Raw genomic sequence first — 17,689 nt, 5'->3', positions numbered from 1 at the left:
TCTTTAATAGCAATTTATTTGCCTGCAAATTAAACCTAATTGTCTTGCAAATGGTTTTCAGCCAAATCATTTGATTTTATTTAAATTATACTAATGAAAGTGTAATAACCATTTGGCGTGTTATGATTAGAGCAAGCTTAGCAGTGCACAAAACGCATTTGAAAGCAGAAATTGGTTGATTTTTATGATATGCAGTTATATTTTCCTGCACTTATATCTACCAGCTATAACTACTTTTAATACAATTAAAGTCAATGTTGTTTAGGGTAAATTAAAAGTCTGTTTTGACTAGCTACTTCATAATAGATCCTGAATACAAAGTGTCTTATCTAGAAAAAAAAACTTTGCTGCTCGACTGTGACTGCTAGAATTCTATCAGATGATTGGCAGTGATTGATACCATCGGCAGCCAGCCCTTGAACATGCAGGTCAGTTAGTAACAGATCCTTGGAATGAGTATAAAGACACCTTCAGAGAAAATAATATTTATTTTTATTTTCCACATCAAACTACAAAAAGTCGTTTTTATAACAAAACAATTTTGGTTAGCCTCCATGTCTAAGCTTTAAATACTGCCTTGTAAAAGGCACATATAAAAACTACCTAGATTCCTAAGAAGTCAATTATTTAAATTTATCGTCTCTTATCTCTACCGATGTAGTCAGTATCAACAAGGATCAACATTCTACATATGACCCCTGAAAATATTTTTTATTTAGATTACAAAGTACCTTATGGGTGACTGCCTGCTGCTCACATTAGATTTATCTTCTCCTTACTTTGATCTATTGCTTTATAACAGCTTACCTTGTAGCATCTGAGTTTCCTTTTTGTGTGACGATAGCTAAAAACTGTCATTTTGGTTTCTACAACCAAGGATAGTGGAACTTAAGCGTGATGCAAAAAGCTAAAGATTAAGTCTGTGGTGAGACTTTTACTAAGTCATCAGAGTAACAAGTAATAATATAATGATAGTAAAGTTTATAGTATTTTATAACTATCCTCTTTAACTTGTAATTTATTATTAAGACTGTATTCATAGCTCTGTTTCTCTTGTTGTCTAAAGATAGACAGCAAAGATATCACAGGTTTCAATCTTTTTCTACATCTCACGGTTATTATTTACCATTTATTATTTGTGTTTATGAGGAAATTCTTATCCAAGGCACCTTAAAAGGGCAATGTTACCTTCACATTTGTAGGTCATCTAGTTAAAGTTTATTTCGTAGCTTTCTAACATATCTTTCAATCAGAGAAAACTTGAAGTTAGATAAATAAAAGTATGAAAAAGACATGTGCAAAGGGTATGCTCTAGCTAGCTTTTCACATGAATATTATCAAAATGGCTGTAATACATAATATTCTTCGTACAGTAATTATTAGTATAAACTAGTTTGAAATTTATTCACAAAAAACTTATCAACTATACTATGGTTGCACCTGCTATGACCAAACTATGTGATCAAAAAAATTGTTGAACAACATTTAAATAACTTTTAGCTAATACTTGCTTTGTAATATTACTAGCTGATCAAAATGTAAAAAATTGCACTCAAAAAATTCTTATTATATTTGTTCTAAATTTTTTAACATTTTAACTCTCTCTTTGCTTTATGATACAATTTTTGGTCGAAAGTAAATAATTACAACAGCAATCAGAGTGCCATATTTCTCAGCTTTAAAGTACTGATTGAAATATTTTATAATTAAATTATCAAAATTAAAATATCGTCTCCTCCTTATATCCTATTTTAAATGATAAAAAGCATAAAGTACATCTCCATTGTTATGAAACTCATTTAAGAAATTTCCAGAACATTTTCAAAAGGAATGTTAGCATTGCAAGTTTATCACTGACGTAACATAGTGCAGCTTTTAAAAAAAATATTTTCAGTAGATAGCACAATGCATCATCCATTTTAAACCAAGATGAAAAGTTTGAATTAATAGATGTTGGTTCAACAAATATTTAACTTTAAATTCAGAATAGCTAAATTTATTTATGTACGTCAGTACAGCTAACTGTAACTACATCTATAATCACCTCTAAAACTGGGCAGGCAACTCCTTATATCAAGCAAAACTGTGTCTTAAAAATTTTTAACAAAATTGTAAGTAACCTTGACCTCAATGCCTTTTAGCAGCTGCCTTAAACTGTTGTTTTGGTATTGAGACATTCTTTAAGTAACAGTAGTCGTGATTAGTACACCTTGACTAGAACCTTCCTCTAGCTGGCTTATTTTAAATGACATTGGCAAAAAAGTGTCGATTTGTTAAGTGCACTTGTCACTGGCTCTGTGCAAGTGGCTGATATGCTTTGCTGCTATGTTGACAGAGTTTTTCAAGTCTCTAAAAATTTATATCAAAAAATAACTGATTGTGAATAATAACTAATATAACGTAAGGCGCTGAGACACCACATGTTAATCAATAAAGGATATTTGTCTTGAATTGTATTTAATTATTGTAACAATCTTTATAAAGGTATATAGTATTACAAGATTGTTAGATGAAAACTATTTTTTTTATTCATAAATTATATAATGTTATGAGTTTATCTGATAAAATTAAACCAAGTTTTATTAAATTATATTATCAAACTGGCTATTAATCTTGAGTGTGGGCTTTGTACCTTTTTTAGTTATTTAATTTACAGGAATTTTACTTGAGCTAAGAAACATTCAGCAAAACCAGCCATTTACAAGGCTGTAGAACCAGCCAATAAAGAAACTGTAGCTGCGAACACTTTGTGTTTCTTCATTCAATATTGATAAAATTCATAATGGGTAGCTAATTGGGTAATCTTTATTTAGCTCAGCCAATCAAAATAGTTGCTTACCTATGGGAGGTGGAGCCATTATTATGTCCAGCTACATGCTATAACAAAGTTTGTAGGGGTCAGTGTAGGTACTAAACAGAATATCAACAGGTAAGTATAACACCTCTATTATACTAGTATCTGTTGAAATTGTACTTACTTAGAATAATATAATAGATAAGGAGAATCAATGAGTCAGCGTGATTATAAAATAACACTGAACTCCTGAAACTATAACTCTCTACCTCAAAAAAAACTGATAAAGTTTATCCTGTGGTGAGTTAAGTTAAGGTCAGTAGTCTCTAGTGTCATTCATTAGTCATAATCAAAAAATCAAACAATTTATACTGCAGATATTTCTGGTTTCCTTTGTGCATACAGTGAAGAGCTCTAAACTGTATTTTTTGTATTTCTCTACCTTTATTCTGATCAGAACCCGTTTCAGTCTACTGATTGTAGTTGTTTTTCAGTTTTCTAGAAAATTAGTGCTCAATGCAAGAGACTGCAACGAATTCTGTGCGGCGGCTAAGTTTTGGCTATATTTGTTTTAACTGGTTAATTTATTAGAAAGCAAATAGCAAAAGGGTGTATGCTTTGTTAACTAGTTCTTCCTGAGTACAACATACCTAGTTTCCTTTCTATATTTGGAAACTTTTGGGGTTTACCTACTGCCACTCTGTTTTGGTTACCAGCTTTCTATGTCAGCAGTTGAGTAACATTTTGTACTCATTTCTGTATCATATTTTACTGTATTGAGTCCCTAATAGAGTAAATGGGTTACAGTTAAGATGGAAAACTTACTAAGGAGGTATGTGACAGAGAGAAACAAAAAAAATTGAAATTTTTTTTACTTTTTGCAAATTTTTCCCATGTACCACCAAACTTAGCTTCCAAGTCGTGGCATTAAAAAAGTGCACCACCACTGATTAAAGCCTTATGTCTATGAATAATACTTGAATAGATTGAACTTTGTAAAAACTGAGTTCTCTACACTAGAGTGTAAAAAACTTAAACACAGCTGTTTAAAGGACTGCCCTACTGTTTAAAGTCAGCATCTACTGTAGTTGCTCATTGTCAGAATGGCTACTTGCAAAGTTTTTATGATGATAGTCCCGAAGTAGTTTTAACGTAGTCGCGAGAGTTATATCTAGTTATCGTTTTAATGTGGGATGGTACACCCTAGTTTGTCTTATAGTGCCAACATCTTAAATTTTGACGATCACTAACCAATGCTTTAGGTTATTTAGAGAAAAATGGCATTTGATAATCGACAGAAATAACTTGCAGTTCAGAGTGCAGGTTTTCTAGCTAAATGAGGCAAGTCATATGGTATTCTGGCCAATTCTGGTGACAGTAAGACAGCAGGTGCAATAAAACGAAAGCCGAAATTTCTTTATCTTATTTAATATGGTCGGGAATAGCAAAATTTATCTGACACTAATTTTAACAATGTTTACGTGTATATATATATACCTGCTATATAAACGACAATCGTTGGGTGTGCGGGTGTGTGTATCCACCTTATAGAGTACCGTACTTTTCAAACTATTAGTCGCTACATTTTTCTGATGGTTTGAGCCATGCGGCTTATATAAAGGTGCTGCTATTCTGGGTTTTTCTTTCACCGCTAAGGCGCATTAATAGAAATCTCTGGTTAGTGCGCCTCTATACATAACCTATTCATTGTTTTTACACAAAATTCACATGACCTCCGGTTAGTGCGCCACTTTACAGTGCCCAACGGCATTCTTCCGTTTTAAACAGCAAATTTGCTGCCGTGGTAAAAAGCACCGCCCTGAGTTCTGTGGCCTTTACAAAGGTGCCTATACAGCTATACAAATGTACTACTCATTAAATAAAATAAAAAAATGAATAGTAATTTACATGCAATCAATATTTACTGCCAACGTGTACCGAGAGGGTCCTGTAAACGTTTGTTTCTTGCGGCCACTGAAAAAAACCACAGTTATCTCCTACTAAATTTTCACATCAAAAAGGTAAGTGATGTACGTCTTATTCAATGTTGTATTGTTTATGAATTGCCACACTTCAAATAAATAACCCTTTCACTTGTGTCCATGTACAGATTTAGCTATCGGCCTACTGTCAGCTATTTTGCCGATATTGCTTCATGATATGTATACAATATTTTTTTCAATTTCAAACTCCATCTAGAACGTTTGTTTTGGCTATATATTTCATTTTACCAACATGTTAACAAACACTTTTATGCCAAAAAATCATTGTATCTATACTTTGCGCATTGATAAGGCGAGGTGAAGCTACGAAGCTAAAACGATCCTCTCTAGTGTTCTTTATTCTTACAAAACCATTACTTTAACCACCATCAGTGCTGCTAATGTTATTGTAATAATATGTGTAATCACAAAAATCTGAATTGGCTATAATGTAATCAACATAAGTAGTTATTTGTTTTCTTACTCAGAAGCGTTTAACCCAAGTACCGACCATAAAAATTCCTCAAATGACCGTCATTTCAGGGATAATTGAGGCGAGTGGCTAATCCCCAAAAAATCATTATGTTATAAGCTAAACCTGAATAATGCATACATTTTCTGCAAGCTAACCAAGTGAAAAATTTAGCTATATAATAATCTAAGTTGTAAATGCTCATTACATCCACCATCTTTGACCATAAATCATGGGGAGACAATTTCGTAAATTCTTTTTAATGTTTTAAGAGTTATAAGCAAAGGTTGTGTCTTTCTCTCAAAGGTTTTTTTACATTATCCAGCAATAATAAGTGTAATGAACAACTGCACAAAATTTCTAAGAATTATCTTCTTTATTTTTCGTTTTATTGCAGTTTTATTCTAAACCGACAAAGTCAAAAAAAGGAGAGAAAACTAATTAATAATATTCGACTGTACAAACTGCACAAGATGAACGCAAACAGCAAATTACAGTAAATTAATATTATTACCAATCAATATTGATAATACAATAATATGCTATATAACAAAATATAATTTTATATTATAAAAATATAATATAATTATATTAATAAAATATTATACTATAATTAAAAATAATTGAAGTAATCACAGCTTATGCGTAAATATCTCATAGCAGTCTAAATGACAGCCTATTTTGCATTCTGCACACCAGCATAGTTGAAATCAACGCTGTTGTGATGAATAGCTCGAAGAACTGGAGAGGGGTAACATAATCATCAGGTATGTTTGTGCAACCAGGTTGTCGCACTGTAAAATCTGGCGCATCATCAGCAAGCTCATAGTTCTCACTTTCAACCACATCTGCAGTAACCTCACTCCAGCCAGCATCGGATTGCACTGCTGCCTGCTGGCCACTTACAGCTTGTCTCCCTCTGCCGGATCTCTGGCTTCGAGCTTCCACTCTGGCACTTTGTAGAGCACTAACAACTAGAGTTTCATTTAGAAAAAGAAGACAAGCACTGCAACATTGATGACAACAACCCGTAGACCAAGAATTTCTTGATAAAACAATTACAAGAACAAGTGAATATCGAGGCTAAATACCAGCTTTTTCAATACAGGATTCACCCATTTGTTCACTCATACAGGATGGTAGCTCTATTATTATTAGTCGCGACAATGACATGTACCATAAATATAGCAACAAATTATTCTATTTATTTTTACAGGCTGACACATAAACATGATCTAATCAAACCCTTTCACAGTAATGAAAATTTATTCTGCTCAGAAAAACCAACTATAGCTCAACTTTCGTGTGACTGACTACATGTTGAAACTTCAGTTTGATGTCTAATTACGAATGCGACTGTGACTAACACTCTAATGAATTACCAACACCAACGAATAAAAAGCTAAATAATTTTACTTACATTCATCATCATCTTATTCAGAAAAGCTTTCAGAGTGATCATCATTAGTCTGGTCGGCTTCAAAATCACTGCCATCAGAATCTAAATGGCCTAAAACGTCTTCCTCATCCATATTGAGAGTAGCAGTGGCGATCGTTTTCTTGAAAATTATTTCTTTTTGCAAAACGAGTAAAACGGAAATTATCACAGCGACTCCAACTGAAAACGTTTCTTTGTTTTGTTTCCTTTACTATGATTCGTTAAACTGACAAATTTTAGTCAATCAGAAAAATTATTGAGCAATATTGTAACAGCCGATTTGATCGGCCCGGTCGAAAAAAAATCAGGCCGAAAAGCCGATTAGATCAGCTTGGTCAGAACTTGGGTTTTAAAGAACTTACACAAAAATGTTCGTTTTTAAGTTGTAAATTCCCAAACAAAGATTTAAAGTTAAACTTTAGGCAAACTTTATAGAAAAACTTTAGGACAACACTGTCACTACCATAAAAGTCCTAAAGACCGTTAGTTATGTTATCAACGAATAATAAAATTCAGTTACTAGCAATTGCTGGTAAGGTCCCAAAAATGCGTCTATGCGATCAACCATAGAAAACGCATAAATGAGTCTACTTCAGTGAAAGGATTAAAAACGTTGGATTTGCCAATGTTTTTGATAGTAAACATGTTCATTTTCTTTCGCAGCCAAGTTACTTTTACTTTTTTTCCAACTACGAGTACTACAGAACTACAGCCACTACAGAACTTGCACTGGTACTGCTACTGCGTTTTACCTACTGAAATTCTACTTAGAAAAAGGTAAGTACTTCTCATTCAATATTGTAGTGTATTGCATATGAATTTCCATACCCAAACTACTTAATAACATTGGATTTGCTAATGTTTGTGATAGTGGGACATGTTCATTCCTTTCAGGAGCTGAGTTACTATTTTTTTCCAGCTACAAGTAGGCCTACTGTAACTTACTGTTATATGTGCACTATGTGTGACTCTGAAGCAATGTTATGGGTGGTCCAGCTGGTGTTATCTTTATGACTCATTAGGGCTGATCAAGCAGCTTAGCTAAGCAGTCATATTGAATTATCCTTGTCAAAATTCATACAATAAAACCACCTTGAGGAAACTTTCCATTATAACATGGTGTCAGGACATCTATAAAATATAGTGTGGATTATCGCAGCTGGATAGTAAGGGCAGAACGTGGTCTGCAAGTTCTAAGTTGCTTTATATCTAATGCTAGAAACCCTAGTGAGACTGGCAGAAGCTGGCACAAATGGCTTGAACAATTTAACTTTTATATGCCAGCAACAGAGAAGTCAACAAAAGTGGGAGAAATCCAAGTAGCCATACTGTTAACCCTACTTGGACCACAGGGTCAAGAGATATTCTGAACATTCAATGTTCCTGAAGAAGAACGCGAGGTTATTGAAAATGTTAAGGAGGCATTCACCCAACACTTTACGCCGCAAGTGAAAACTATCTATGAACAGTACAAGTTTCATAACAGAACACAGTTTCCACTTGAATCATTCGACAATTTTTTAACTGCACTATGCGGACTCTTGTCTACTTGCAGTCTACACGCTGATGAACAAAATAGTGCTCCGATAGACCGGATTGTATGCGGCATTAACTCACTAGAAGTCAGAGAGGACATATTGAATTTAGATGGCAATCTAGATTTGAACAAAGTCATAAAGCTGTGTTGTCGGGCGGAAGCCACCAAACATTATCTTATAGATATGAAGATCGACAAAGGGAATGCTAATATTAATATAGTACGACAACCGACCCATCTAGCTCACAAGAATAAGAATGGCGGCAAGGTGAATAACTGTAAATACTGTAAGACGAGTCACCCTAAAGGAGCATGCCCTGCATATGGCAAAGAGTGCCGAAATTGTCACAAGGTGAATCATTTCAGCATAGCTTGTATGGCACCACAATGTAAGTCTGCTGCCAAAGCTGCATATGAGCTAGAAGAGACCAGTGGAGATCAGAATGACATAACTTTTACTGTGAACAACAACAAGAGCCAAAGAGAATGGTGCATCACTGTGAGGTGCAATGAAAAGCCGCTACATCTCAAAGTTGACACTGGAGCCTCATGCAATGTCATGCCTAAAGGGATATTTGACTCTTTTTCGGTGCATACACCTCTACAAAAGTATGGCAAGTCACTAGTTTTATTCATCACTAATGAACTAGATGTCTTAGGTAAAGTAACATTGTTGGTGGATGTTAGCTCTCATTTTGTACCACTACATTTTGTAATAGTGTCATCAAGTGCTGGTCAGAAGACCTTGTTAGGACTACCGAGTGCGATGGAATTGGGTTTGGTCAATGTCTCAAATACAGTCAGCGATGACCTTGCTAAAGCTTACCCAGATGTTTTCAGTGGCTTGGGCTGCCTCCCATGCAAACATGCCTTGCAACTGAAGGAAAGTGCTAAACCAGTAATTCAAAGTGCCAGAAAGGTTCCATTTAGATTGTGCGATAAGTTGAAGGACACTCTTCAAAAAATGGAATCTCAGGGCACTATAGCCAAAGTGAAACAGGCCACAGATTGGGTTCACTGTATTGTAAATGTATTAAAACCAAATGGCTCACTTAGAATTTGTCTAGATCCTACTCAGTTAAATAAATGTTTAAGGTGTGAACATTTTGCACTACTAGCGGCATCAAAAATATTTGCTAAACTATCTAAATTGCGGGTATTCACAACGTTAGAAGCTACATCTGGCTTCTTACAGTTGGAGCTAGATGAAGATAGTAGCCTACTCACCACATTTGCCACTCCCTTTGGTAGATAAAGGTTTTTAAGGTTGCCATATGGTATTTCTTCAAGCCCAGAGATATTTTGTCACACAATTTCTGAACTATTTGAGGATATAAAAGGCATTGAGTGCTATGTCGATGACCTCTTGATTCATGCACCCATGATGGATGAACATGACACAATCCTTAAATCAGTGCTAGAGAGGTGCCGAGAAAGAAACTTCCAGCTAAATGAGTCAAAGTGTACATTCAAACAAAAGCACATCAAATATCTAGGTCACATAATTGGAGATGGATCATCAAGACTGATCCAGCTAAGATCAAAGCAGTCATTGACATGCCTCAATCACAAAATGTGGAAGATGTTCGTAGATTGCTTAGAATGTTAACTTATTGCTCAAGGTTTTGCCCTAATTTGTCAGACATAACTACCCCGCTGAGAGAGCTAACAAAAAAGATTCGACTTGGTCATGGTCAGGCACAGATGACAAGTTCTGGGCACAACTGAAGGCTGTGGTGACATCCACTCCAGCATTGCGAATGTTTGATCCAGACCTGCCTATTGTATTATCTGTGGACTCCAGTCCCTTTGGCATGGGTGCAGTGATAATGCATAATGAGCAGCCAATTGAGTTTGCTAGCTGCACACTGACAGACACTCAGAAAAAATATGCTCAAATCAAAAAAGAATATCTAGCAGTTCAGTTTGGCTTACAAAGATTCCATCAATATATTTATGGTCAACATGTAGTGGTAGAAACAGATCATCTTCCACTCATAGTAATCATAAATAAGGGTCTTAATGATATCAGTCCCAGGTTATTGAGAATGAGACTACGCAATCAATTATATCATTACACACTTGTGCATAAACCAGGTAAAGCTCTAGTTCTTGCAGACACACTATCGTGTGCCTTTTTGGCAGATTTAGGTGACGATGCAGAAGCTCTATGCTTACTAGATAAAGAACAAATCTATTCAGTCACAAGCAGTGTCCTTAGAAACCAAACGTTCAAAGACCGGCTCCTTAACACAGTGAAATCACACAGCACTCTACAAATCCTTGGCAGCTACATACGAAATGGCTGGCCAGCTAAAATGAGCAAGTGCATTGAACCACTGAAACCATTTTGGGCAGCGAGATATGATTTGACGACACACAACCGTCTAATACTTATAACCAGTCAAATAGTCATCCCTGTGTCTATGCACAAGCAGGTAATAGATAGTATTCACATAGGACATTTAGGGGTTAGTAAGTGCATAGAGAAAGCCAAAAATTCTTTGTACTGGCCAGGATATCAGGGACAGATACAGGATGTTGTGTTGAGTTGTGCAACATGCCAAGAGAATGTTAGGGCAAATGCACAATGCGCTTACGAACCACATGACATACCACAGTATTCAATGCAATCAGTAAGCATAGATTTTTTTCACTTAGCTTGCAAGGAATATCTAGTCACGGTAGACAGATATTCCAAATGGCCTACCTGCTGCGAGCTGAAGAGTAAAAAATCAAGTAACGTTGTCGAGATACTGCGTAGGCAGTTCTTTGACTTTGGTAGACCTGAGGTCCTAGTTACTGATAATGCTTCGTATTTTACATCATTGAATTTGAACAGTTTCTAAAAGAACTTGAGATACAGCACATCACATCTAGTCCGTATTGTTCTCATTCTAACGGCCTTGATGAAAAGATGAATCAAACTATCAAGAGCAGCCTGAGAAAAGGCCCATGATTCAAATCAAACATTGTTTGATGTCTTAGCCTCCCTTTCGATCTACAACACTGGGGGTAAATTACCACTACCTTTAGTTCTATTACAGTCAAGAAATCTGAAAAACTATCTTCAGTTTATGCCTCAACAGCTCAAACTTCAGAAAGTAGATCTTAGCCTCATAGAGAAAGCTTTCAGAGAGCACCAGTCTCAAAATATGTTCAACACAAGCCCTGCTAGGCGGCCTATTGAGATGTTTGTAGGCATGAGAGTTTGGTGCCAGCTAGGCCATTGGCATTGGGTAGATGGTGTGATCACCCGAAGAGCAGAGACACCCAGGAGCTTTCATGTGGATATCAGCAAGGGCAGAGTTTGTAGAAGGAACATGAAATTCTTGAGACCATGCAACGAAGCCCCAACAACCCTGCAATCTTCGCATTTAGATATTAGAACGATGCGTAAATTAATTTTATATGCGTGTTATATCTGCACTAAGTATGTGGGACCTTGAAGCAATGTTATGGGTGGTCCAGCTGGTGTTATCTTTATGACTCATCAGTACTGATCAAGCAGCCTATCTAAACAGTCGTATTGAATTATCCTTGTCAACATTCATACGATAAAACCACCTTGAGGAAACTTCACATTATAACACTTTCTACTACAGAACTTGCACGGTTACTCTGAGAGTTGCAATAGGCGATGGTGAAAAGAGAGCAGCTGGTATCGACTTACTGTCACCCTGCATTAGCCATGACCAGCTGTATATCGCCTGCTCAAAAGTAAGCACAAGCCGAAAACGGTTTGTTCATACACCCAACAGAAAAACAAAAATTTTGGCTATCCGCAAGTGTTGCGTTGAACTAACATTGTGCTATTGTTGTCATGCTACGTTCTTCATGTTCTGCAATACCACATGCAGCATTTTCTAACATGTTTTTCAGTATATGTATATTTTCATGCATTCGTTTTCCTTATTGTGTCTCATAAAAAGGCTATCATGTTGGTATTGTTTTATTATTGTAAGGTGCTAATGCTGTATCTGCCTTAACATCATACTGTCTGTGCTGTTATACATACCAATTTTATCGACACAACCTCATTACTTTTTGTATATACCATGTCAAAACATAGGCTATAGACGAAGAACTGGTGAGCCATGATTAGTGTTTTAAGCATGTAGAAGTCTCTATTCAATAAATGCTAGCGATAGCAAAATTTTTTGTATAATTTTTTAAAAGATGCAAAATTTTTCAATACTGCCAGTTTAAAGAACTTCAGTTTGCCTAGCAATGTCAATTTCATTATAAGTTCTCTGTACATAAATAGGGCAACTCCAATTTGGTTTGAGACTGATGCATTGTAAACTAGCTGTAAAACGTATTGCAGAATTTCATTGTTCTACCCAACATTATTGACATATATGACTGCATATATATATATATATATATATATATATATATATATATATATATATATATATATATAATATATATACATGCTATATATGTATATATATATAATATATATACATATATATACATGCTATATATGTATATATACTTTGTTATATATATACATATATAACAAAGTATAGATGTATATATATATGTATAAATGTATATATATATATGTATATATGTGTATATATATATATATGTATACTAATAAATTATTTAAAAGCAATACTTATCTTTTTTCTCAGCTACTGTCAGTTTTATGACTTGCTCATTCATCAGGCTGTGTTAAAACACAGCCTGATGAATGAGCAACACAGCCTGATGAATGAGCAAGTCATAAAACTGACAGTAGCTGAGAAAAAATATAAGTATTGCTTTTAAATAATTTATTAGTATATAGCTGCTCCAATATATTGTTGAGCACTCTAATTTTAGTAATACTAGTTCATAATTCTTAGGAATTTATAGTTTATATATATGTATATATATATATATATATATATATACATATATACTTTGTTTCATATATGTACACTAAGAGTGCTCAATATAAAATAGAGCTAAAATACATAAAAGTATTTGGGTAAAGTTTATTCAATTTATTACTACAACCATTGGTTGTAGTAGTAAATTGAATAAACTTTACCCAAGTACTTTTGTATATATATATATATGTATATAGAATAGAATGTCAGTTCACTTCGCTATATGTATATATATATATATATATATATATATATATATATATATATATATATATATATATATATATATATATATATATATATATATATATATACATGCTACACTGTAATATGCAAGAACATATGTAATGGTTATAATATACATGTATATATATACTTTACCATTACATATTTTAGCAAGATTTATGTTAAATCTGTATATGTTAACAATGCATATTTTAACAAGATAAATTTTAGCTCTAAATATGTTAACAATACATGTGTTAACAATGTATATGTTAACTGTATAAATGTTAACAATATATATCTTAAATTTATATATGTGTTAGCAAAATATATGTTAACCATCTTTCGGTTAATAATTAGAGCTGCACAATGATTGCATTAATTAGACGATTAACGCGATCAATGAAAATACATGATTAACTGAGTGGAGCCAATTAATCTTCAAATAAAATGCAACGGAGGTGATGATCACGCTGTGGTTTCTTCGTATTGTTTAATATATTGTAAATAATTTTGCAGGTATTTACTCAGGCACGATCTAGATTGTAATAAATGTTGAATGAATTGTAAAAGAAGCAGGTGTGGTTTTTCGTTTGTTTTGTTTCGAAAAAATTTTCATTAGTCGTGGAGCCGTGACTACTCTGCTCTCCTAGCATCAGTGCTTCCTATATAAACTTATACATATCCCTTTCCCCGGATCGTATAAACTGGGTCTCAAACCGTATAAGAATAAAGGAGTATAGGAGTCGCTAACTGGCTGGCTTAGTTACGGCCAAACTAACAAAGTATTAGCAATATGACACAATATGCCATATAAGTATGAAAGTAATTATATGCAAGTAAAACACATAATAAAGACCGACAAATTATGCAAAATATATTAGAGTAATTATACATGAGTATATAAAACATCAGAAGTAAATTCATGGCTCGGCGTCCGCCACAATATAACATTAGCATAGCAGGGTACTACCATTTAATTTACTGACAAATATATATTACGACAAGCAACACTTTTTTACTAATCAAATACAACAACAATTATTTTCCACTCTACTATGAAAACATTAAGTGAGTCACTAACGTAAATCTTTTTTATACAATACAATGGCACAAGCGCCGTGCCGATCTAGTTGTAAATATTTAGTAGTTGAGCATGTTTCTAGGTAATAGCGACAAAAGCCATTTCAGTATTGTTTGATATCGTACAGTCAATTTCCTATATATTTAAAAACTTTTTAAGTTGAATTATACATGTGTTTTTAAAATAAAAACAATCACAATCATATTTCAGCCTTAGAATAATATTTATATGAGACTTACACTTTATAGGAACATGAAACCAGAACGATGTCCTCCGTACTAGGTAGCACATTTTCATACGTCGTTGGAAGCATAAGAACAAAGTGAAGTGCAATATATGCCAGAAAGAATTTGCCTGCAACCACAGCACAGCATCTTTAAGATATCATTTACCTAATTTTCACCGCTCAAAAATCATCAAAACAATAACTACAACTACTGACTACTGCCAATACTGCCCCCTGTGAGCGGCTATTCTCTAAAACTGGCAATAATGTATGTAGGAAGAGGGCATCTCTTCATTCGGATAAGGTGAATAAACTGTGCTGCCTCCTTTCTGGCTGGCCTAATTATAGACTTTCATTGACTATTGTCATACTCATAATAATTAACACTTTGTAGCATGTACATTTTACATAACATGTATAGTGCTGGACAAAAATTTGGACTCATCCTTGCATTCCTCAAGGGTCTCACATACATTAGTTCAAATGGTCATATACAGATCAATTTTAATCCTATAAAAGCCATTTTTGGTTCAAAATGATGCTGAACTCTTACTGATTACCTGACACATAATAAATAATAATATAAATATTATATAATATGATTAAAGTATTAATATATTAAATGACTTATTTATCCAATTTCTCGCAAAAATTGGCTGTATTAAACACACCATGACACCGAAATCCAACCATAATGAGATTTTTATCTTTATTGTTTATTGAATTTGAGGATTGTCTAGCATTTTAACAAATAATTTGCAACAGACAAAGCCTTCCATAGCATATAAAAGTTGCATCAAACAGTGGACTTCTCATACACTAATTTTCCGTTACTTTATACACTACATGTACACATCATGCCCGCCATGCTTTCTGAAGATAAGCAAGGAGTTATTCTGCACTTGCACAAAAAAAATATGTTTGCCAAAAAAATAGCCCAAGAAGTTGGATGAACTGAGAAAGGTGTAAGATCAACTGTGAAGCGCCGGAATGAGACCAAAAGCCTTAATGTGCGTTCCAGATCCGGAAGACCTCGAAAATCATCTGAGCGCTATGACAGAACACTTGTCAGGCTGTCTCTTGCTGATCATCGTAAAACCAGCCAAGAATTGGCTAAGAACTGGAAGGAGAGTACAGGTGGTAATGTTGACCATAGAACAGTCAGAAATAGACTTTTGGCCAGTGGTCTTAGGGGATGCAAAGCAAAGAGAAAACCTCTGCTGACACAAAACCATCAAAAAAGAGTTTGGAGTGGGTTAAGTTGCACCTGTTCTGAACACATGCTCAGTGAAAGAGAGTTTTGTTTTCTGACAAATCAACTTTCACTACACAGAGCCATGCAGGTAACGTCTTTGTGCGCCGAAGACCAGGAGAAGAGTACTAACCAGAATGTATCCTCCCAACAGTCAAGCGCCCAACTTCAGCGATGGTTTGGGGATGCATGAGTGCATCAGGAGTAGGACGATTGAAAGTCTGTGATGGTATGATGAATAAAGCAAAATACGTTTCAGTGTTGGAAGGTGCTAACATGTGCTCGAGACATCTTTACCGACAGAGATATGTGGTGGATTCAAGATGACAATGTCTCCTCTCACTGAGCAAAAAGAGTCAAAGAATGGATGGAAAACAGCAGAGTGTGCTCCATCAACTGGCTTGCACAGAGTCCAGATTTAAACCCCATAGAAAATCTTTGAAAGAGGATTGGAACAATTATCAGCAAAGACAAGCCCTCAAGTAAAAGTGAGCTGATAGAAAAGATATTGAGAGCCTGGAACCATGTCATCACTGCAGAAGAATTAGACAAACTTGTTAGAAGCATGCCAAAACAATGTCAAATGGTTATCAAAGCCACGGGCGGTGCTATTAAATACTAAACTCTTTCAAAACAACCCAAAGGGCCCTTTTCAGGGCTACCAACCTATAAAAGAGTTAATTTTTAATCTTACATGTATCTTTGTCACATACAAAGTTTTTGATCAAAATTAATGTTGCAAAACTTAAGTCAGAATAGACGTTTTCATTGATGACATATATGATTGCGGAAATCTTTCCTGATCAATTTGATATGTTCATAATGAAATAGAAACCTATTTCATTGTATAACCAGCATGTTTCTGAACAGCTTGATATATAATTTGCCATAGTTTGAAGAAAATTAAAGCCAATAACCTCTAACACATTTGTAAAATAGTCAATAATGCATGGTGAGTCCAAACTTTTGTTCAGCACTGTACTGCTGTTAACAATAATTGTCTCAAATATATTTAATTTATAAGTAGCTGTGTTATTTGGTTGCGAATATGCAGGTTTTTGCTAGATTAATTCTAAGATCAATCGAAGATTAACTAGTTCAGACCAGTTATTAATCGCGATTAATTTCTACAATCGTGGTGCAGCTCTATAAATAATTTACATATTAACAACACGACGCTAACTGTAACTTTGAAGAGCAGTGTCAGATCAGAATAGACCAGATTGTTCTCACTGAGAGCCTCTAAAGGCAAAAAGACGTGAGAACTCAGTTTCAAGAACATTTTTTTAAATTTCTTATTTATTTTATATTTATTTATATATATACATGTACAAATCCCACCGGTTAAATAAAAGAAACTAAACAACTGCACACTCAACATCTCCTCGAAGATTCCTAGTTGTTTTTGGCCAAAAGGAGTGGAAATATTGCCCTGATTTTATAGATGGTATGTACAATTCCCTAATTTTTCTGGTATCGAGCCGATTATTGGGGAGAGCATAAGTTTTTTGAATAACACATGAACTCAACACTTTGCAATATAGTTTTATTCGGGCATCTTTTTTATGTCCTTGTAATGATTTGATGTTAGTGCTTTCCCTTAATGGTGAGAAGCTTACTGGTGATCTTATGCGGTAAACAAATTTCAGACATTTATTTTCGGTTTTCTCGATCTTCTTGATATATTTTTTAAATGTGGGTCCTACACCTGGCGAGCATATTCAAGGCCTGATCGTATCAGAGTCTTGTATGCCACTAATCTTGTCTTAGTGTCAGCTGTTTTAAGAACTCTATGT

This window comes from Watersipora subatra, chromosome 6, assembly GCF_963576615.1.
Source record: "Watersipora subatra chromosome 6, tzWatSuba1.1, whole genome shotgun sequence".
NCBI lineage: Eukaryota > Metazoa > Bryozoa > Gymnolaemata > Cheilostomatida > Watersiporidae > Watersipora > Watersipora subatra.
This window is presented reverse-complemented; position numbering follows the sequence as displayed.